At 38.3% G+C, this 24,805-nt stretch overlaps 1 long non-coding RNA gene across 2 annotated transcripts in view; it reads right to left on the bottom strand.

The window, feature by feature from the left end:
• Positions 1 to 820: 820 nt before the first annotated feature.
• Positions 821 to 24,805, bottom strand: part of LOC131909709 (uncharacterized) — a 50,435-nt gene continuing 26,450 nt past the window's right edge. The window contains exons 3-6 of one of the 2 annotated variants that reach the window (XR_009378905.1): positions 20,353 to 20,448; positions 13,881 to 13,972; positions 1,773 to 1,892; positions 821 to 1,338 (exon numbers count right to left, since the gene is read on the bottom strand). This is a non-coding gene — a long non-coding RNA (uncharacterized LOC131909709). The remainder of the gene's footprint in view (positions 1,339 to 1,772; positions 1,893 to 13,880; positions 13,973 to 20,352; positions 20,449 to 24,805) is intronic. The other variant, XR_009378904.1, reaches the window with a different exon arrangement.

Below are 24,805 nucleotides of genomic sequence, written 5' to 3' on the forward strand. Positions count from 1 at the left end.
CTCCATCGCATTTCACTGTCTCACTGGATTGAATGAAGAGCTCAGCCTTTGTGTTTTAAGACAAAGCTATGGCCGACAGGCTGTTTTCATGGGCAAGCTGCAAGTTTCAACAGAGCCCTGGTATTTCTCAACTAATTTGAACAGACACCTTACCCACAAGCCGAAAATTTGAATATGGAAGGTGGCATAAAACTCCTCAGAATGCATCTAAGTTCTACAACTGTAGGGAAAATTATTATCCCACAGTTATCTTTTGCTTGGCCAAAATATTTTTTTTTAATTTAGGTTGAAATAAGTATTTTGTTCCTAAAGTAATATGGCTTTGCACAATTCCAAACGTCTCTCAAAGGCCATGTCAGCTATGCCAAAAGAGGCTCCATATAGATACCTCAGACACAGCAGTCTTTTTAAAAGCCCAGAAGAAAGGATCAGTTCCTTTCTATGTGATAGGATTTATTACCTAGTGTCTGCTTGGTAAAATTCATTTTCATGGTTCAGAAATCCTGGTGTAGAAAGCAAGTAAGTCAGATTAAAGCTTCAACACAAAGGACTATATTGGGAACACATTACCCAAGTGGGCATGCATTTTATAATTAATTTGTGGCTACAAATTATTCTTGACTTCAGTGGTCTCACAAGAAGATATTGCCCTAATATGGCTAATCCATAAAACGTCTTCAATTCCTGCTACCCTCAAAGAATCACAGTCAAAGAAATGTAAGTTGCATAATAAACTGAGAAAGAGCAACAAAAATGATGCGTGATAGCTGTGAAGATAACTTACATTATTCAAGTTCGCAAGGCTCTTTACCAGACTATGGAGCCATTAATTCATTTTATTTTTGCAATGACCACATTAGGCAGATGCTATCACTGCCCCTCTATTCCGACAGAAGACATTGACATTGAGAAATGACAAACAGCTTCCCATGGACCAACAACTAATAAGCTACCCAGAATTTGAATTCAGACTGACTGAAAGACACATGTATTCATTACATCATTTTCAGAGATGAAAGTGGACATTAAAATGAAGAGTTTAAATTATGAGTGGTGGAACTGGTGTCAAAGCCAAAGACCTGATGATTTGTGGTCTGAAGCACTCTCGTGCACTGCATTCAGTGGTCTTTCCCTTTAATATAAGTGTAGTTTCAAGTCTATCAGACTAGCTAGTTCACCTCAGTTACTTCTCTGCACTTGGCCAAAATGCTGTTTGGAATTTTATGCCCAATCATTGCTGTGAGTTCCACTACAAATTCAGATGGTCTGTTTTTCCAATACTCTTCAAACAATATGGTCTCCTACCAGAGAAGTCCATAATGCAAGCTTAATGGTGGGCTGTAAGAGAAAAGGCAAGGGAGAGGTTTAGATATTAAAATTACAGACCTATATTCATCCTGGCAAGAAGAATAAAGATTACCAGGTGCCTTCAACCATGGGCATCCAATATTACCGAAAACAGCTTGCTTGATGTCCAATATCTTACTAAGGATGTATGAAGATGATAAGCTAAGAATCTCAAAACTTGCAACATTTCATTTCATTCATTCATTCATTCATTCACTTATTTATTTATTTTATAGTTTGGCCACAGTTTCCCCCTCCCTCCTCAACAATTCATTCTTGATGACTTAAGTTCTTCTGACTTTCCTTTTATTCTTATTAAAACAATTCTTCAGCTTCTGAGGAGGAAGCTGATTCTATCGGTCAACTTAGCCTGAATTATACTGTGTGAGAAAAGCCATTCCAACTCCCAAATCTCAATAGCTTACATCATCAGAGCTTCCTTTCTTGTTCATCTTATATAATAGTGATAGATCAGCTGTGGCTCTTCCATCTGGAACTCATCCAGGCTCAAGGATCATTCCATCTGTGACCAGCCAGTTCTGGGGCTGTGGGGAAAGGACGGTGGTAAAATCACAAAGTACAAAACACAGATCGTTTCCTCAAACTGCTTTCTGGCATTTCTAAGGATATTTTATTGGCCAGAGCAAGCCATGTGGCCAAGCATGGTGTCAATGGAGAAAGACAACTTAATCCTTTTTAAAAGCCTGGAGGTTCACCTAAATAATATTCAGAAAACGCTCTAGTCATTGTATTTAATTATATTATATTAGGCTAGAAAGGCTTCTTCCTCCATAAATTAATACTGGAAAAGTACAAGCAAAATTTGGAACATCACCTAATGTTTATGGAAAATAAAGTGTCAAAGCACTGAAGTGCATCTCTACCTTCCCCAGTAGTAACATGTTGGGGAAAAGGCTTTTAATGGTACATTGCTGACTTGAAAAAAACACAAAACAGAACTCAGGGGGCTGCAGAGTCCAAGGTGGAATTACTCCACCACCAGAACCACAGCATGTGTAGGGTCATGCAGCTCATTTTGGAATACTGGGGAAAAAAATCAAGCCTCATCTAACTCGTTGCTTTGTAGTTCTTTGCAAATATGTTACTTGGAGTTTAAAGAATGATAGAGGGCAGGGAAGACACTGAAAGTTCAGGTACACATAAATCATGGCATAGCATCATTTGATTCTGAAAAGTTCTACCCAAGACATTTGGAGAGAAGCAGACAGATTTATAGTGAGTCTTAGGAAATTTGATCTGAAAATTGAGGGATATTAAATGTATGATTTGGCTGCAATAACCAACTTCAGCCATTTTAAATAGACTGAAACCTTGATTGCTACTGGTTTAAATTGCATCTAAATAAGGGAATCTGTATCCTGAGGGGATAATTAGAATGAAATTTTGAATATAATGTTTTTGGAAGTCAAAATGTGATCTAATTTGCATATAGAAAAAAAGCTTGTCCATCTGTAAAATCTGAGGCACCAAACCTCTCTATGTATTAAAGTTGTGCTGTCTAGCATGTCTAGTCCTAACTCCAAGATTTTTATACACTTAAGGATATTCAACTCTGATGTATGTGTGTCTTCTCTCTCTCTCTCTCTCTCTCTCTCTCTCTCTCTCTCTCTCTCTCCCTCTCTCTCTCTCTCTCTCTCTCTCTCTCTCTCTCTCTCTCTCTCTCTCTCTCTCTCTGTCTCTCTCTCCCCTCTTCTTTCTTTCTTTCAGTCTGGGGATTGAACCCAGGCCCTCATGCAGCATACTGGACAAGCACTCTCCCACTGAGCTTTCTCCTCCACCCTCACCTCTCAAGTTCTTCACTGCTTCTTTACTTGAGGATGAGCTACTTTGGTAAAGTACACAATCACAACCAAGTCTGTCTCTGCTATGATGGGGCATATGTACACTACTTAAGCACAGAGCCAATTCATCTGTGTTAATGGTCATAATACCACCAGCTACCAGGTAGTTTCCAATTACTACTTAGTCTAATATGCAAAATCTACCATATGATTCTGAAACCTGTTTTAAGCTTTGAAATATAGATCAATAAAATAAATTTATAATTAAGTTTTAATTTCTCATCAATAATATACACATTTTTAATTACCATTCCTTTTCAGTCTTCATATGTTGTGTCAATTTATATTTTTTCTAAATTATCTTTGCTTTGTTCTTTTGACTTTTGTCTCCTGTATAGCCACATAATGCACTCTTTAAAACTCTCTAGAATCTTCACTTGTGCATACCACATTTTATTTATATTTCATTAAACATTTACTTAGTAGCAATAGATAAACTTGACAAAATTTGCATTGTAAAACTTTACAGTTAAAACATTTTTGGCTTGGATTATTTTTCTGCCAATTATCTAGACATTTCTAGACCAGTATGACCTAATAGAAACACAGTGTACATTATGTATGATTTATCTAGTAGCTGTGTCTTTAAAAGGAAAAGGAAGTGAAAGTTGATTTGAAGTACATACTTAATACCATATATCTAATGGTCTCAAACATTCTTAATGTCATCAAACACAATTACAAATATTTTCATAGTTTTTTTTTGTCTAGGTTACGTTTCACAGTTAGAGAACATGTCAACCCACTGCCTATATTTCAAGCATTCAGGAGGTGCAGAGACTTGTGATACTCACCTGACCATCTGATCTAGATAGAAAGAAGGCTTACCAATGCAGCTTGATATCTGGCAATGTCAAACAGACTGTTGCTTCCCTGCCATGAAGATGAAAAATGCAACACTTTCTACTACCCATTCTGTCTTATAAATGTTGTAACTGGGCTGGAGAGATGGCTCAGAGGTTAAGAGCACTGACTGCTCTTCCAGAGGTCCTGAGTTCAACTCCCAGCAACCACATGGTGGCTCACACCACCTGTAATGAGATCTGGTGCCCTCTTCTGGTCATACATGCTGTATACAAAATAAATAAATAAATCTTAAATGTTGTAATTGTGTTTCTATTTCTAATACTAACCATCTTTATTGTTTATCTGTACCTAGTGTGCATTTCCTACTAGAGAGTATCTCTTAAATTGCAATTATATAAAATATATAAATTAATATTACTTTACTCTCTTTACCTCCACAGCTGTGCTTCCAAAGTTGTCTGTGTCACTACCTTTAAATTGTTTTGTTTAGAGCCCAAACATTCTGTTCTATCATCATTGTAGATTAAGCTGCTTTGTATTGTTTCTAAGACTCTAGACTTATAAAACCAGTAACAGAGCAGATATTATGATTCAATATGTAAAAGTGCTTTCCATCAAGCCTGATGACCTTAATTCAATCCCAGGGATCCACATGACAGAAGGAGAAACCCAGCTTCATTGATTGTTCTCTGACCTCCATATGTGCCCCATGGTATATACACACACACACACCCTTGTACCCATACACACATGCATAAATGAATAAATAGATCAATCTTGATCAGCATTTTAGATAGATGAAGATTGGAAAAGTTTACTGTAGAACCAGGCAGCATAACTGAAGCCTTGGGAAGAAGGCTCACACACTCTTAGTCTCTGATGCTTGAAGAAAGATTCTCCATGCTCAGGACAAAGGAATTCTCATTCCTTCTACTCCATCATTTTCTCTCAATTGTGCTTCAGTTCAGTTCATGTCATTTGAAAACCATACTTGCTATACAACATTATGTTTTCCTAGATGTTTCATTTATTTTGTTAATTAAAGTGTCCAGCATTGTGTTTTCACAGCATTGTTGTTTTAAACCATACAACTAAGTTCAGGAAAACAACTGCCTTCTGACCTCCTGTAGATGTAACCAACTGTCTTATTAAATAAGAAACACAGAACCAATGCAAAGAAGAAAGCCAAGAGATCAGAGCTAAGAGCCTTACCCGTCTGCTGCAGCTAGCCACTTCAGCCAAGAGACCTACTTCCTGAGTGTTTGTCTTTATATAGACTCTCTGTTCTACCTTCTCATTGGTTGTAAACCCAACCACATGACTGCCTCATCACTGCCTGTTTGTACAGACCTCCAGATCTTCTATGGTTGGTATTGAGATTAAAGGCATGTGTCTCTAATGCTGGCTGTATCCTTGATCACACAGAGATCTGCCTAGCTCTGCCTACCAAGTGCTGGGATTAAAGGTGTGTGCCATTACTCACATCACCAGGGAGGCTACCTGGAAAACAGGACCCCAAGAAAGACACAGGGATCGCCCAATGACAGAGAAATGGAATGAGATCTACATGAACAGCCTGGACATGAGTGGGGGTAGTGAAGGGCGAAGGTCGAGGGAAAGAGAGCTTGGGTGAGTGGGAGATCCCAGCTGGATCAACAACAGAGAGGGAGAACAAGGAATAGGAGACCATGGTAAATGAAGACCACATGAGAATAGGAAGAAGCAAAGTGCTAGAGAGGCCCACAGAAATCCACAAAGATACCTCCACAACAGACTGCTGGCAATGGTCGAGAGACAGCCCGAACTGACCTACTCTGGTGATGGGATGGCCAAACACCCTAATTGTCGTGCTAGAAACCTCATCCAACTACTGAGGGATCTGGATACAGAGATCCATGACTAGGCCCCGGGTGGATCTCTGGGAGTCCAATTAGCGAGAATGAGGAGGGTTTATATGAGTGAGAATTGTTGAGACCAAGGTTGGATAAAGCACAGAGACAAATAGCTAAACAAACGGAAACACATGAAATATGAACCAATGGCTGAGGGGTCACCAACTGGATCAGGCCCTCTGAGTGGGTGAGACAGTTGATTGGCCTGATCTGTTTGGGAGGCATCCAGGCAGTGGCACCGGGTCCTGTGCTCATTGCATGAGTTGGCTGTTTGAAACCTGGGGCCTATGCAGGGTCCCTTGGCTCGGCCTGGGAGGAGGGGACTGGACCTACCTGGACTGAGTCCACCAGGTTGATCTCAGTCTGTGGGGAAGGCTTTGCCCTGGAGGAGATTGGAATGGGGGATGGGCTGGGGGGAAGGTGAGGGGGGCGGGAGTGGGGAGAACAAGGGAATCTGTGGCTGATATGTAGAACTGAATTGTATTGCAAAATAAAAATTAAAAAAAAAAAATGTGTGCCATGAACGCCCAGCTCTGCTATGGCTTGCTATTAGCTGTGACCCCCAGGCAACTTTATTTATTAACATACAAATAAAATCACATTTCAGTACAAATAAAATATCACCATAACCTCCTGTCTGTAGTAGCTCTCTAACTTGCTTACTAATTTGAATGTATTGCCTTTTATATCTGCATTGAGCTGTGATTTCACAATTTAATTTCATGGATCTATTGGTCAGGGTCAAGGTTTTTTATATATATTCCAAGGAAATGAAGATATTGTATTCTTAAGTAATTTGAAGAAAATCAGCACATGCAAGAGAAGTAAAACTTTTGAGTCTTTGCATGTATGAAAATGGGTTTATTTTCCCTTCACACTAGATCAGTACATTTTTGTTTTCTAAGAAACATAGAATTATACATAGAATTCTTGCAAATGCATGTTAACATAGTTCCATTGCTCAGAAGTCTACAATCCAAGTGAATCACACAGGGAATAAGATGAACCCTTGTCTTTCTCCCCATTATAGGTTTGGTGATGAAGCAATAGTCCAGACTTGACTTTTAGTCACTATTTTGTACTAGTTGGGAAATCAAAAATTTCATCATGTAAGTTTCCCTTGGTAGATACTTGGAGAAATCACAACTTACATTAGCATATTCTGAAATGTCCTTTTCCTGACCATATTTTTCAAATTCTTAATTGCCTAGTGAGTGAATGCTTTGGGAATTTTAAAACACATTCTGTGAACAAGAGGATATGCAGACATGTTGGTCAAGCTGATCATTTTCTTTGTGGATCTCATGCTTGCTTCAGCCATCGTTGGTACCCTATATGCTCTCTGCTTGATAGTTGCCATGAGTACTTTTATCTTAGCTATTTTTTACATTTTCAAAGGAGACATGAGAAAAAACTGTGACCTGAACAAGGACAGAAACTGGGTGCTGAAATCTAGCAATGCTACAAAGAACCCACTGGCTGAAAACACAGAAAGATTTAGTTCTCTGATGTTTACTGGACACTTCCCAGCTTTCCGGCCCATGGAGAAGGAGTCTCCCCTCTAAAGAGTCAGAGTGCAGTGGAAGAACCTTGTGGGAGGACTTTCAGAATGCCATCAACAACTAAAAGGTGGGTTTTTTTTAAGGTGAGATTGTGAAAAAGCTAAGTTTTTCTTGATACAAGTGAAATAAGCAACGTGCATGCTTGGGGTGAGAGAGAAAAGCACTTTCTTTTTTTAAAGTTATACCTTCTGTTTCTAAAAATAGAGCAGTAGACAGCCTCTGTATGTCTCACAGTAACAGATATCAGCTATAAGCCTCATTTACCAAAGAAACTGTTATATTCTATCTCAAGTATTGATCAAACAAAGAGAAGAAAAAAGAGATGAACACTGCTATTGCACTTTCTCTAACAATTTGGCTAAAAGGTTTGACAGAGGAGAATGTTTAAGAAAACTGACTTTGACCAGATGTGGGATTTTCTCCTTGATTCCAAGTAGCAAAGATAATCAGTCAGTGCCCTCAAGTTGTATGGTGGGTTTTCAGAATGGCCTTTATGGCACATGAGTGTGAAGACAGGGGTCCTGTTGTCTAGCTTTGGTGCCTTGAAACAGTGGATACTGTAAAGAAAAACATGTCTGTGTGGTGGAAAGGCACTTCAAATGCTGAAGGAATACTGAGTTAGAATTATTTTTTCCTTGCTCCATTTTACAGCTTTGGCTCAATGACAGCAAACAGTTTGATTTTGTCTTCCTTTTTGTCTGAAAAATGTCTACCCTGGGTGCCTTGGGTTTGAATTCTTAAAGGTAAGTTGATGTATGCTATGTTCATACATATAATCTTGGTTATAAAGACTCTAGCTAATTGAGTTCATCTATCAGTCACAGTATAACTTCTTAAAGCTGATCCTTGTCTCTCATATTTCATCCCATTCATATCTTTTGTATTTTCTGATATCCTATCTTCTTAAGGCATTTCTTTCCAATAAACTGAAAATGATCTTCATCTCTACATAACACTCAGATGAATGACTTACATGAAAAATAATAAAACAATAGTCAATAAGAAAAATTAACAACTTCCTTGCGCAGCCAGTAAACATCTAAGCTCCCAGAAATCAGTAAATTCTTACTAGTGTGATTTTATCTACTCTCCATTCCTAGAGTCCAATGTCACCTCCACAGAATAAAGCTGGTAAAATTTGGTTGAATGAATACAGATTCTGGCAAGGTTTTTAAAAATTATCCTCATTACATAGCTTCTAAGTTTATACACAGATATAGAAGGGGCTGATCCCACCGGTAGAAAGTAGAGTACACTGCTAAACTGTGCCTTACAAGAGTAGCCCTAAGCGCTGATGACTACATGTACTTTGCAACCCTAGACATGGCTTTTCAATTCAAAGAAAACTTGACTGTTGTGCAAACATCATTCAATAAGGTTACAGAGTTTTTTTTTCCTAACTCATTGGTGTGTCACTAATTTCTGCTCTGACATATCTAAGAGGACCAGGGAGGGGAGGAATAACTCACAGCCTTGATTTTGAGAGTGAAGAAGAGGGAATCACAATATGAGGGCTTACCTGAGGTCAGGGACTCTAGGGAAGAATGGAAGGGCAGGAGTAGGAAGATAACTGTGGAAATGGCAAGAATGGGAGCCCACATGTAAGCCCTGAGTGTGATAAAACTGAAGGGGACCCAGGAAAGGGTTCAAAATTGGAATCGAAGGAGTTATTTGAAAACCCAGGAAGAGTCGACTGCCACTCTAGTAGCACTCAGGGTTAGTGACTGTGACTGCAAGCCAATAAAGGGTCCTCGTGTGACCTTTGCCAATTGTTCTTGATGGAAAGGATAAAGTTGATGGAAGTAATGTACTAAGAAATGACACCAAAATTGCTCTTCACTTTGACTCCTTTGTCACTGGCTCTCCAGTCCTCCACACTCCTGTTTCACATCCCTCTTCTGCATTCCCAGCACACCATCAACATTCTGTGGTTCTACCTCATTCCAGATCTTTCTGCAACCAGAGAAGTAACTGCCTCTTGGTCTCTGTGTGGATTCCAGAAACACATATATTCCAAATTCAGTTAGGTAAATATTCATTTCTAAGACTCATGTACCAATGATTACACTCTTTTGAATCAAAAGGACCCTGACAGTTGTCTAGTATTCTTATCACCCAGCTAAGAAATAACTTCTGCAATAGCCCCAAGAGAGAACAGTTCAGTTTCTCCAGAGCCATTTGCATGAGAGTCTGTTTCTCACAAGGCAGCCTGTTCTTGAGAAGTTCTTTGTAACATCCAGAGGAACTATGAGTCCTGGCACTCATGTCTTTGCCCCATTTCTGTTCTGCTATGCAATTCAAGAAATTACTGCACTGGAATACCAGATTCTGAGAAGAAAAGAGCATCTCTCCTTATGGATTTTCCACTTATTGCTTAAAGCAGTGAATAAGCTGGCTTTTTGTGTATGAATAGGAGTGGCTAAGATTGTAATGCCCAGGTTATGGTGTGCTTTTGTTCTTTTTTTCATGTATAATCTACCAGGGACTCTTCATGTGTCTTTTCTGACTTCTTGTACATATTTCTTAATCAAGAATTTTGAAAACCCTTCCCTCAAACCTTCCTCAAGACCAGTTTGCCCTGAAGAACAGAATTTTGTTAGCACATATGACACTGTTTAAAAGGAGCTCTAATGCACTAGCCCAATTTCACTGCACACTTAAAATATAATTCAACCCAAATGACTTGCACAGATGTTTAATAATTTTCCAGTGAATGCTGCTATGTGGAAGAGCTCATGAGTCTGGTCATTTGAAAAACTGCCAGTCTTACCAATACAATATTTTGTGAAAACAGTAGCAATGATACAGTAGTGAGCTATGCTTTCTGTATAGAATGAAGTTCCTTTCATCAAAGATAGATATAAGTGCAGAAAACCAAGTACAGTCCAGCCCAGGTCAGTAAGGTCATCTAAGACAGAACTGTGGTGGGAAGGAATAGTTCCCATGGGTGGGGTTCTGTGGCTTGTTCATTACTTTGGGAGAAAGTCAGTACAGAATCCTAAATCTCCGATTTAGAACACAAAGGAGGAGTCTTGAGTCATAGGGGGCATATCTACACATCTCTCTTTTTGGTTCTGCCTCTGGTGACCTTTCTAACAATATATAAATCTTTGGATTTGGTAGCCTCATTAAGATTTTGACATCATTTGCTGGCAGCTTGTGTCAACTTAGTGTCTCCCTGGGCTTCATTGCCCAATCTGCAAAGGAAGGCATATGAAGCCAGTCTCTTAAACGGCTCTTCAACGTCTAAATGCTGCACATTTCAACAAACAACATGAGTTGTAAAATATGAAGCCAGGTTGTCACACATGGAGTTTACACAAGACTCTCTTAGCATCTTGACATATGCTTTGCTAATACCTCTGGGATGTTTGAGATATAGGAGTCCCTGGGGACAAGGTAGCTGCTTCTAGGAATGTTTATAGAACTTAGGAAGAGATTCTTCAGACATGTTTTTGGGATAACCCAGTGTTCATCCTCATATTTCTCTTACATCACCTGCTCAACTTAGATGTGACATAGCACTACCAGCATTCCACTGATATTTATTGCTTATTTGTTCAGAAAGGCTGTCCAAAATAAAGCCGTAAGCTTCTATTCTACACATAAGCATGGCATCATCGGAACTCACTGTTGGTTGGTCACTGAAATAGTTTTTCCCAAGGATCCCAGGTCATTTATCAATAAAAAAAATGCCCAAGTCAAGACAGGGACACAAACCTGAAGTGCCAACTTCCTGGGAGACTGACACAGGAAGTTTGCAACTCCAAGGCCCATCTGAGAAGAACGTGTTTAAAGTTAGAATGGGCAACACAGTGAGACTCTGACCTAAATGAGTGAAGAGTTAGAGAGTACCTGGTATGTGCAAGGTCTTAGTTTGGCCCAAAGTACCATACATGGTAGTATGGACTGTGTCATTAGCCTTTCTTGGCCTAATATTTTGTTACTTTGGGTATGTATTGAGATGTTCTTTGAGACTTACTAAACTAGGAAGTATAGGTAAAACAAAGACACTTTTCCTTTGGCTTCAAAGCATTCCTACTGTATCTCGATATGAAAGGATCCATGACCACAACTGGGAGATACTCAACTGACTAAGCAAATAAAATGCACTTTTTTTTTGCAAAAAATAAAAGAAATTTAAAGGGTGAGTTTCAATAAAATTCCAGTTTGCCAGTTTTAATTTTATCTGTTTTTAATATCCTGTGTTCTGAATGACAAAAATTAATCCAGGCTGTCCAATTGATTTACATTGCAAATCATCTCTTATGTTTTAGAAGACAGATTTTGTTAAAAGCAAACGAATGGCTTTGGCAATGATTTCTTGGATAAGATACCAAAAGCATAGGCAAAAAAAAGTAAAAATAGATAAATTAGGCTACCTTAAATTAAAAACTTCTGTGCATCAAAAGACATAATTAAGAGTGAGAAGGCAACCCATATAATGGGGGAAAATAACTTCTAATTATCTATCTGACAATATTTGGACTCAAAATGCATAAAATACCTTTAATTTTAATAACAACAATAAACCAACTTAATAATGGGGCAAATGTCTTAATAGCCATTTCCTCAAAAGGATGCACAAATGTCCAAGGTACACACGAAAAGATGCTCCATATTATTAGTTACTATGAAAATTCAAATCCAAATCATAATGAGATATTGTCCAATAACAATTAGAAGGACAAAATTTAAGACAAGAAAAGTAAGAGATGTTAACAAAGATGTGTAAAAATTGGGGAAAATAATGGAACATATGTACTGTTGGTGGGGATGTAGAATGATGTGACCTCTATTGTTTCTCAAAATAACAAAAATAGAATTATCATATTATCCAGCAATCCCACTTCTGATTGCACGCTAGAACTAATTTAAAGCACAGTTTTAGAAAAGAATTTTCTCTCCCAGACTCATAGCTGCATGCTCACAATAGCTGTTGGGTGACAGTAATTTGAGTGTGTATAGACAATTGAATGAGCAGATAAAATATAGTGTATACATTCAATGGAATATTGTTCAACCTTAAAAAGAACCTTATGTATACTAAAACATGAATCAAGCTTGAGGACATTTAAAAAAATTGCATTAAAGAAAATAAACCCCAATCATAAGAAGACAAATTATTTCATATGATTCCACTTATATGACGTCTCTAGAGTTGGCAGATTCATAGAAAGGAAGTAGAATAGTGGTTGCCTGAGGCTTGGTAAAGGTACAGGGCTTGTTTTGCACAACACAGAGTTCTAGAGAAGGATGGAACTGATTGTACCATGATAAATGTCAATATGCTTAAGGTCACAGAACGATACTCTTAAGCATGGAACTTTATGTCCTGTACACTTAATGTAACTAAAAATAATAATAAAAAGGAAGTAGATGAATTACAATCCTGTCACAATTTGATTTTGTTTCTGAAATAACATATGAGATAATATATGAATCAAAATACTTTTAATTTTGTATGACTATAAAAAACTAGTCTATAGGGAAAGATGTTCTTCATAGAGAAAAAATTAAAAAAATATCCAAATTATTTAGCTTTCTAAAATTTGCATATAGCATTATGCCAAATTATAACACAGACTGTGCCAAGAACTTTTAAGAGACAATTATTCTGTTTGGGGTAAAAGCCTGTTGTTGTCAGATTTGGAAAACACCCATAAGTGGTTGTAATATGTTTGCAGGTTTATTACACTGTGGAAATTTGGCTTATTTTGGCACTTGTAACCATAAGGTGTCTCCATTGACATGGCTTCTCATGGTAAGCCGTTCACAAAGTCCCTGATGGAAGTCCTATAAATATGTACTAAAGGGTCTTCAGTAGGTTGAAAACAATTCATAACACAATCAATGCATAATTGCTAGACTTGCTTTTAGTAATGTGAGTCAGCACTTCACTTGCTGTTTCAATTAATTTTTAAGGAAGTATTCAATTACTTTTAAGAGAACATAACCGTGGCATGAGGCTTTTATCTAAAGACACCTGCTAAAAGACAATAGTATGAAGACTACTGCAACAAAAACTGCCACAGAATATTCCCTACCACATGATTAGTATTTTTGGAGACTTTCCAAAGAGGTGGTAACTTGTATTTTCTTACATACACCTAATAATGTATATCATACATATGTATATATCTGTGTATAGATATGTAAATATATACATATATATATATATATATATCTTATAACATGTATTGTCAGTACTAATTGTCTACTTGATTGGACTTGGAAATTGCATAAAATTTGTCAACTGCATGCCTGACTGCGTCTGTGAGAGCCTTTTCAGAGACGGTTACATAATGAAGGCTCTGCCCTCATGAATGGTTTCATCCATTAATGTAGTCAAAACTTGAATCCCTGCTTAGAAGAAGTCAGTGAGGAGGAAAGGTCTTTGAATGTTATACCTTGGCCTTGCCCTTCCTGTTCCACTCTGCTGTGCACTGTGATGTAAGCTTCTCTGCCATGGCCTCACCACCATAATGAACCCTGTGAAACACTGAGCAAAAGAGATCATTCCTTCCCTAAGCTGTTTTTGTTGGCGACTTGGCCAAGTAATAATAAAACTAACATATAACCATATTGTCCAAGATTTGGATTCATCCATTCCACCGAGCATGAAACCATTGAGGCCTAAATTTCTAAGTGTGACTTCTTCATGTAACCACATAAAATCTCCATATGCATGCTCATAGTCTTATCCCAAAACTGAAATTAAGTAGATTGTATCTAAAAATCTACTCAATATTATTAACTTGCCTTTACTTGTGGGAAATAAACATAACACAATTACATTTAACATTGCTTGACTGATTTCAAATAACAGAATTTGAAATCTCCCTACTTTAGTCTTTGAGATTTTTTTTTCTTGATTCCAGTTAAAGAAATCAGGTCTGGTTGCTAGGGGAAAAAATTAAAGCAAAACAACAACAACAAAACCAATGTTTTAAAGCTGAATCTTGCCTTTTGTGGTGTTTTTCAAGGATAGAGAGTGTTTCATTGTGTGCCCTGTAGTTCTTTCCTCTACCTACGTCACCAAGGATTCTGTGAAGGGTCCTGGGAGGACATGAGGATCTTGGTGGACAGAACAAGGTTTTAGGGAAGGAAATATCCCGGGTCCACCACTGATTATTTCTGAACTTGGGTAACTTATGTGAACTCAAAGGTAAAAAAGGGCGAGAGGCAAGGGAAAGAGAGCTTGGGGGAGCGGGAGATCCCAGCTGGATCAAGAACAGAGAGGGAGAACAAGGAATAGGAGACCATAGTAAATGAAGACCACATGAGAATAGGAAGAAGCAAAGTGCTAGAGAGGCCCACAGAAATCCACAAAGATGCCCCCACAACAGACTGCTGGCAATGGTCGAGATACAGCCCGAACTGACCTACTCTGGTGATAGGATGGCCAAACACCCTAATTATCATGCTAGAAACCCCATTCAATGACTGAGGGAACTGGACACAGAGATCCACAGCCAGGCCCCAAGTGAGCTCCGGGAGCCCAATTGGCGAGAAAGAGGAGGTTTTATATGAGCGAGAATTGTTGAGACCAAGGTTGGATAAAGCACAGGGACAAATAGCCAAACGAATGGAAACACATAAACTGTGAACCAATGGCTGAGGGGCCCCCAAGTGGATCAGGCCCTCTGAATAGGTGAGACAGTTGATTGGCTTGATCTGTTTGGGAGGCATCCAGGCAGTGGGACTGGGTCCTGTGCTCAGTGCATGAGTTGGCTGTTTGAAACCTGGGGCTTATGCAGGGACACTTGGCTCAGCCTGGGAGGAGGGAACTGGACCTGCCTGGACTGAGTCTACCAGGTTGATCTCAATCTTCAGGGGAGTCTTTGCCCTGGAGGAGATGGGAATGGGGGGGTGGGTTGGGGGGAAGGGAAGGGGGGCGGGAGGGGGGAGAACAAGGGAATCCGTGGCTGATATGTAGAATTAAATTATATTGTAAAATAAAATAAAATAAAATTTAAAAAAAAGAAAAAATATATTTAGTGAAATATGTCGAGTGGGCTAGTTAAGATGTTGTGATGATTAAATGAAATAATATATAAAAGCATTAATCAGAAAACAGGTAAATTGATTTGTAAATTTTCTAGACTATAGTCTCCAAGGTTCTATTTGTCTACCACTGTGTTTTTCTGCTTCAATTTGTCTCTAATAGTCTAACAGGTGCCATTAAGAGTAGAGCATTTCTTTCCTTTATGGATACATGGCAAGTAATATTTCTAAATTAAATAACTGTCCCTTGAGACTAACAAGTGAAATAGACTATAATAAATATGACAATTTGTATAATTATTTAAATTCAGGTTCAAAAATTTTAGCTGCCATAATTTTCAAAACTTCATTTTTTTATAATCCCAGTTAACAGATATTAACCACAAAGGAGATAATCTAACAAATCACATAATCAAGGATCTCAGTAAACACCTCAGGGCTTACTAAGACTGACTCAAATAGGGCTGATAAAGTAAGAACTGGTAACATTCTCTGCTCCAGTTTATGTGTGAAGGGTTTGCTGAATGAGAAAAAGAATTACAAATATATTATCTGGAAATGTTTTAGCTTGAGTTTTGATATCTAGCAATTTCCCTGCAGAACATCTTTATGAACTACTGTGATTTCATGTAATTGTTCATCCCAGCGAGTTCAAAAGGAGCAAATTGCAGATTTCTTTGCAAATGAGATTCATGTCTCTGAGGCAGGCCTGGCGAATTTAAACACATACATTGGAAAACACCTTTCATCCCTAGAGAACATATGCTTTGGAGCTTGACATATTTGCCTGGGACATGTTTGCAGTATGGTGGGGGAAATGATATAGACACAGATCTTATGGAACACTTATTGTGTTTATATGCTCACAAACTGCAGACATATCAATGGCTCATAAAAAGAAAATGAACAATTCCTGAAAATGGACATGACTACAATAAAAACTATCAGCAGCTCTATAAATTCTACATTTTTTAAGTTATATAGTTTATATAGTGTTATATAAAATATGAATTAAACAAATATACAGTTTCTCCAAAAATGTTTTAGTGTGAAAATATAGACTTGTAGAGCTTATAGATTGTTGTACATTCATTTGCAATGGTCTCAGTGTGCAGAAGGCACCAAGGTTTCAATGCAGAAGTGCTTGCATTGGTCACAGAACAAAGCACCCTAAGAGCCTCCAAAAGAAGGGGTGCAGACTTCAGTCTATTTTTTTGAGAGATAAAGATAAAGCTTATTATTTATTATTATATTTTTCACTACTTAAACAACTTCAAATCCCAATATATTTTATCATATTTTCCCCAAGTCTTTCTAGATCTGCTCCCCCTACCTACCCACCCAACCTCAAGTTCTTTCTCAAAAAAGAAATAATTCTTGGGTGACCAAGAACCTTTGACTAGATAGCCCAGAGACCTAGGGTAAAACCAAATTACATTGGTCTAAGAAAAGAAAAAAAAATGTGATAAAAGGACTCCCAATGACATTTTGCTATAGTCATAAATCAGTGCCTTGTTCCCCCATCACTGGAGAAGCTTCCTCCTGTAGGAATGGGAACAAACATGGAGACCCACAGCAAAACATTATACAAAGAGTCCTTGGAACACTCAGCCATAAATGAAATGTCTCCATCAAATCCCTCCCATCAGAGCTCAAAGAAACCACAGTCTGTATTTTTAAAAATGGCCAAATAGTCTTCTTACTGATGAAATTATTCTGGAGGCCCTGAGAAAACCTAAGGTGAATGAGGTTCAGGAGGCAGGGAGTCTTAGGATCATGATTCCAAATGCCAGTCGGGAAACTTAACCTGAAATGCTTGGGACTGGACGTTTTTGGTTTTCAGACTTTTTCAGACTTTGTTCTATTTACATATACATAATTATATATCTTGGAGATAGATTTCAACTCTAAATAGCAAATTCATTTATGTTGTATATACCTTTCTTGTATACCTGAAGGTAATTTTATATCATACCTTTAGTTTTGTGCAGTAAATAAAATTTCATGGTCTGGAAAAACATATTATCAATATTTGGAAGTAAAGAATAACCAAAAACACAAAGGAACTTAAAGCCACCTACAACAAGCATTTCTTAAAGTGTGAGTAGGTTTGAAACTATTGATGATATCAAGGATTATATTGAAATGGTGAATCTATAATAATGACTCCAGTCACAAGAAATTACTAACAACACTTACTCACACCCTGAGGGTGGACACTTGAAGAAGATTCTATTCCTTCTGAACTGTCTGAATTCTCCATCTGTAACCATATTTATCACTTTCACTTTTAATCTTATGGTTTTAGTTGGAAATGAGACTATAAATATCTTTATGTTTTAGTTTGAATTTGACTTGAGTGTATCCGTGGGGGATTCCTGTGCTGGAAGCTGGATTCCTGGAGTGGTGGTAGTACTGAGAGGTAGGAGGTGGGTCTCTCACTGGATTCTGCATTTTCTAAAATTATAATGGAATCAAGTACACAATTAATTTTGTAAATTAAAAAAAAAATTCAGTACATCACAGTGAAGTTCTTAGTAAAAGCAAAGGATTTGGAGTCAGTCCTGCCTCCAAGCCCCTCAGCTCCTTCCCTAGCTTCATGACTGGGGTGGGAGTGGGTGTTTCTTCAGTTTCCTGAAGTCCAGCTTTCATAAAATGAAAATTGAAGGTAAAGAATAACTATATCCTAGCAAGGTCCTGATGTTTAGAGAATTGGTGCATATCAAGTGTGTACTACACAGTAGGAGCTCAAAACTTGCCATTTCTTAGAAAGACAGTCTTCGGACCATGAGAAGCCCTCAGACCTCTAGTTTTCTGAATCTCCATACAAACCTTAAATGTCTATTTTGACATGTATTCACATTCTATTCTGAATACCTAAGCTTTGCTCTTGTAATTTATCATCAGTTGTATTACTAAAGAGGATTACACAGGCACAGAAATGTGTAATATTTTGATTGTATTCTGACAAATAAAGCTTGCTTGGAGTCAGAGAAGCAGGGGAGCAGCTACCAGTGACTTCCTACCTCTTCCATTCCTTCCTCCAAAAAGGCCCCACCCTACTACTTCCTGTCTCCTATCTGTCTACAGTCCTCCCAAACCTCTATGGTTAATTTTAGTCAGCAAGTGGCTATCTCCACCCTCTTACTCCAAACAAGCTTTATTTGTTAGAACACAATCAAAATATTACACAACACAGAAATTCTTACAAACATATACTCCAAGCAAAACTCTGCCCACTGTATTGAAATTTCACTGAAATCAAATAGTGATAAGCAGTAAACTTGGAGTATTGCATTTTTTTATTCTCTTCAGCATTTTCAATTTGATTTTATAGTTACGAGTCAAGCTCTAAACCCTTGTGCAGGTGCCTGGAAAGTTCCATGGCCTTAGGCTTCTTGTATGTGGTCCTTAATAAATTAAGTAAGAGCCTCCAGCAACATCACAATCAGTTTGCTTATGTACTGCTTTACAGCTGTACAAAATTTAATTTTGAGTGTGTTCCAAAACACAATTATCTTTCTATTATTATGTAGGTTGTTTCCCATTTCCCCTGATTACAAATGATGCTGTAATGTGTAATCTCAAGTATAAACCTTTTATAATACAGTAGGAAGAATTGCTTTAGAATGAATTCCCCAAAGTGGGATTTCTGCCTCCAAGTGTGTGAAGGTCAAGAAGGCTCCTTAACATAGACAGTGTCGTTGTTTTTCACAATACTCTCACCCACAGTGAGTGAAATGCAAGTGCCCTGTTTACTTCCTTATTACTAAGGAGAAAAGGGGTGGTGGGGGTGCCTGGTCCTAAATAACAGTCACCAGGAGCACTACCCTTGGAAGGGATTGTGTAAGTATCACTGGGTGCCTGTGAAAAATGCATTGCTATAGAGTGAGATCAGCCCACATACTTGCCTCCCTGTGTACGAGCTGGGCTCCTTTTGGGTTCCATCTCAACAATGTCATAAAAAAGGTAAAGGGAACTTTTACCAGAAGGCGAAGAGAGGGGACCACTCAGTCTTTGGCATTTTGCCTCCAAAATTGCGAGCTAAATAAACTTCTTTTGAAATAATCAGCTCTAGATATTTCACTATATCAAAAGAAAATGCATTAATATGATTTATGTAAACACAAATGACATAAAATCATGAATGGGACAGCTATAGATAGAGGACAGAAGATGGAGATCAAGCAGTCGGGCTTGCTATGACGATGCATAGACTGAAGGAAGAGGACTTTGAGATATGACCTAGCAACGTTGATCTGGAAGTACAGGTGGTTCAGTCTATAGGGGGACACAGGTGACAAGAGGTCAGGACAAGGTAACACAAGAGAAAGGAACACAACACGTGACTCAGCACAGCTCAGCAGGAGCACCTCTGAGTATACATGTGTGCCTATTCTGTGGTGACCAACTGTTTCACGTTTCCCACTGACATCACTCTGAATTTCTGTTAGTTAGAAAAGTATACCATGTTTTTAGTTACAAAAAAAAAAAAAAAAGCATGGAAGGGGTACATCTAGTTGAAGAGCTATTGGCAGTTAAAGACTGCTGAGAGGAGAATTAGCCTTCCTCAGAGAGGAGCCCCTAAATGTTTATCCAAATTCAAGTAGCTGACCTTAAAAATAAACATACAGGCAACACTAAATGGACTCAGTAGACTGCATTTATATATTTATTTGTATATAACAATATGTATATACATACATGTAACAACAATAATTAAAGAACAAGAATTTTATGAGGAGAGGATAGGGATGTGGGAAGGGTTTGGGGGAGAACAGGGGAGGAATGATGTAATCATATTTTAATTAAAACTCTAAAAATTTGAAGTATTTACTTATATTTGCAAAGTAATCTATTTACTAGATATTTTACCTAGTGGAAGGTCAGGACTGGTATCTCACTGTTCAGGAGTTTGGACATGCCTGGTATCCAGCAGGACAGGGGCTGACGCAAATCTGTTTGTTCCCTCTGCAATGAGAAAATGAAGGGGAGGTTACTCATTCAGACAGAAGCCAGGAAACTGAAACACAAATTGTTTTATTTTTTTTTCTATTTGTAAATACATCATAAGTGAACCAAATAGATGCCACACAGTCTATCAGTAACTGGACACTGAAGGACGAAGAATGATTGCCATCTTCTTTCCAAGTCTCACATCCTTCCTGCCTTTGTCATGGCTGTGCTGTTTGTTCACTGCCTCCCTCCTTCCTTTACTCCAGACTAAGAACAAAATCCAGTGTTGTGTCCTTCCTTTTCAGGTGGCCTTCCATGGCAAAAGTCTGCTAGACTACCAGTGGTAAAATTAACCCCCACACAGTGAGTTCATAGTGTTTTCTTTTCATACCACTGGACCAATTCTGTGTTGTGATTGTCTAATACCCTTGTCCCCTCCCATGAGCACCATGTGTTGGGCAGGCTGCCCACTCACTGTTTGGTATTCTGTAGCACTTGTTATGTCCTCAAATTAAGTTTCTTTTTTTAAATTTTATCTTAAAGAAAGCCATTTGAAGTAAAATATTTGAGTATTTTGCTTGGAATCTTATGTTAACATTACCAACCCAATTCTTTTGTCTTAGTTGGGTTGCAATAAAGATAATCATGACTCTCAGTCTTGTTAGATATACTCTGAGTTTTAACTGATGAGACACTGTCAGTGATCAAGGTGATGTCTTAATGAAGGGGGTAATGTTCTATTATGCATTAATTAGAACTTGCCATAAGAATTGATGGAAGGGAGCCAGTTCCACAAGTCACCTGCCACCCCATCTTATCTAAAACATAGATATATATGAGCAAGCTTCTATTTCAAATAAGTAGTGAGAGAAACAGAATCATTTGATGTTAGAAAAGCTTGAGTTACCCTATTGATCTTATCTGCCATGATGACTAATGCAACTTTCCTGTGATAGATGACCAGAAGAAATAAAGAATTCCTCACAGTACACTACATGTAAAATATCACTTAAACTACCTGCTACAACGAGGGTTTTTTCTTTCTGAATACATAACCTAATGACATTTCCACTGCATTGTGTTTTGTTCACTTATCTTTGCAGGCAGTAGTCATTTCCCACATGCATACCCTAGCTGGAGACATAACAGACATGCATTTTCTAAAAGCGAGTGGATATGCGATGCAGTCATCTTTTCCTTCCCACAATACCTTGACCCTTCTTCTTGCCCCCATGAATATTTATAGTTTATTTTCGGAAGAAAAACCCTCAGGGTTTTCTAGAGAATTTGATTGCTCTTGGCTTTCCTCACAGGAATGATTTCTCTCCTTAATTTCAGTTTTAGATTTGTTTATTGCTTTGTAAAAAGGGGGGTAAGATTTATTTCATCATAACAAATACAGAACTAAATAATGGACATCTCCTTCTTCTGAGAACGGTGTACTGAGATCACAGCTCAACTCATGAGGGACGCCACCTTCAAGTTGGTGTTCTTCATTGATGAACATGGGGAGGGTCAGGGTCTGATGGGGAAAGACTTAGATCCTCTCATGAGTCTCATACTAGGATTTCTAATGTGATCTCCCTTCAAGTTTATATGCTTAACTGCAGTAGAAAGCTGAGATAAAGAGGGGTCATACCACATCCGTCCTTGAAAGTGAGCATGGAAAGTGTACCAAGTATTTGACCCACTTTACCCATTTCTTCACTCTTTAAAAAAATACTAAGAGATTTAAAGGGTTAAAATGTCCTAGACTTCCTCAAGTTTTTAAGATACTTTGCTTTCTGAAAATAATAAAGCATTGACTAAGTCATTTGAAGCATGATCCTTGCTCAGCACTCTTGTTCCCAATTCAAGTACCTTATTTCTTTATTTTCTCAAGAAACAAAGATCCTATAGTTGAAGAAACTCAATCCACAGAGCAAACATGTCTTCCAAAACAGCATCATAAAAGTCTTCTAACAGTATTTGTTTACTCAAACAGTATCTTGCAAGTCAAAGAAAATACAGTATTTTATCACTCAGTAGAAGTGGCATCCATGTGAAATGAGAATGCAAAGTAAGATTCTATCACGTCCTTATTCCCAGCCTGGTTTGTAACCCATTCCCTGCTGTCCCCTTACACATTCATAGCCTCTGTCCCTTCACAAGCCCAATCCGAAAACAACAGCTCTGTCTTTGTGTCATGCTGTTCTAGAGAAGGGCCTGAAACTCTGGGAGGGGTCTAAGAATTACGTAGCAAGAATCTTAACAGGTCTTATTAATAAAATCAAACCTGAGCCAGGTATTGGAGTGAATGCTGAATGATCAGAGAAGCAGAACAAGCCACAGCTTCCTCACCTCGCCAATTCCTCAGCAGATCCTGTTTCCTCAGACTGGAAGCCTCTGAGTTCTCATCCAAATAGGTCTCAGCTGAACTGCTTCTCGAAAGCCTGAAAGCTTAACCAGTTAGTTCCTAGTCCTCATGCCTTATATACCTTTCTACCATCACTTCCTGGGATTAAAGGCTCTTGTTACCATGCCTGGCTGTTTCCAGTGTGGCCTTGAACTCACAGAGATCCAGGCAGATCTCTGCCTCTGGAACGCTAGGATTAAAGGTGTATGTGCCACCATTTTCTGGCCTCTGTATCTAGTGGCTGTTCTGTTCTCTGACCCTAGATAAGCTTATTAGGGTGCACAATATTTTGGGGAACACAATATCACCACAGAATTACAAAGTTGTGAGACATGTTCTTAAGTCAATCCCACCAGTTCTCTTTATGCTTTTATGATTTGAAGTTAACGAAATAATGCAAAAATAAAAATAGATTTACCAATAGTTTAGAGCAGAAAGAGGCAAAGTGTGTTCTCTAATCTCCTGTTCATGTGGTTACTTGACTAAAAGCCTATCATCTGTTCTTTTCAGTTTTTTCTTATATTTTTTTTGTTTCTTCTCTGTAATCTCAAGGTACTTAGAAAATGGCATTGGCATTTGTAGGTGTGTGGTACCAGGCCCTTAGGAGATTAGGGCAGACAGGCAATGAAAGTGGAGGTTCTGGGAGGGCTGACTGACATGTGAAAGGACTATTCACAACATACTTCCTTAGCACAAATACAAATGAGGGAACTCTGTCAGCCACAGTCCCTCTGGAGTCAGCAAGGCCACCTCACATCAAGCATCAGAAAATAAAGCAATGGAGAGAGAAATAAATAACTATTGATAAAAAGCCAGTGGTGATGGCACAAGCCTAAAATCCCAACAGTTGGGAGGCTCTGGCAGGAGGATCAGGAATTTGAGATCAGCCTCCACCAACCAAAGTGGATCCAGTGAAACAGAGACAAAGTTAATACAGCCTGATACTAGGTTTTTAAAAGAGACTCAGAAAATTTTGTTTCAAGTGTTTGAAGCTAACAAGCATCCTCTTTGTGTGAGACAAATAATATGTGAGCAGGCAGTTAAGAGAAATAGAACATCTGTAGCACCTGGAAAGCTAATTAGAGATGGTATGAATTATGTCATCATTATTTTCATGGTTAGCTTTTTCTAGGTCATCCTAGAAAACTGCCATCCACATGTGAATTGACAATAAAATTATCATTTAAAAACAAACAAACAAAACCCAGAAATACCCACGAGGTATGGGGAGAGTCATAATTCTCCAAAGCTGTGTATTTTAGGACATCGCAGCCTCAGGAAAAATAGAACACATAACTCTGAAATATCAGCCTTAAAGAGAATAAATATTTTACTTAATGATATTGTACCACATTTTGTGAAAAGTCTTTGGAGCTTAACATACCTGAAACTATCAAAATCTCAGGACATTGAAAACTGTTTCTTCAAAATGTCTTAGCCAGCAAAACTCAAGCATTGTTGTTATTATAGAAAATAAAAATAAATGCCCATCTCCTTTGCTACTCTCAGCATGATCCCAGAAGATCATCCTTCACTATTCAACTGAAGAAGAACATTGTAGAACATGAACTTCTGCCCAGCTGTGGTTCCTCTTGTCACCTTAATATGCTAAAATGTTTTACCTGTTGTAGCACGAATTATTAATAAAAACAAACCTGGATCTGGGTATTGGAGTGAATGCTGGAAGATCAGAGAAGCAGAACAAGCCACAGCCACCTCACCTTGCCAATTCCTCAGCTGATCCTGTTTCCTTAGACTGGAAGCCTCTGAGTCCTCATCCAAATAGATCTCAGCTGAACTGCTGCTCAAAAACCTAAAAGCTTAACCAGACTCTAGTTCCTGGTTTTCACACCTTATATACCTTTCTGCTTTCTGCCATTACTTCCTGGGGTTAAAGATGTAAGCCACCATGCCTGGCTGTTTCCAGTGTGGCTTTGAACTCACAGAGATCTGGATGGATCTCTGCCTCCCAAGTGA

The sequence above is a fragment of the Peromyscus eremicus genome, chromosome 4 (genome assembly GCF_949786415.1).
Source record: "Peromyscus eremicus chromosome 4, PerEre_H2_v1, whole genome shotgun sequence".
NCBI classification, from domain to species: domain Eukaryota; kingdom Metazoa; phylum Chordata; class Mammalia; order Rodentia; family Cricetidae; genus Peromyscus; species Peromyscus eremicus.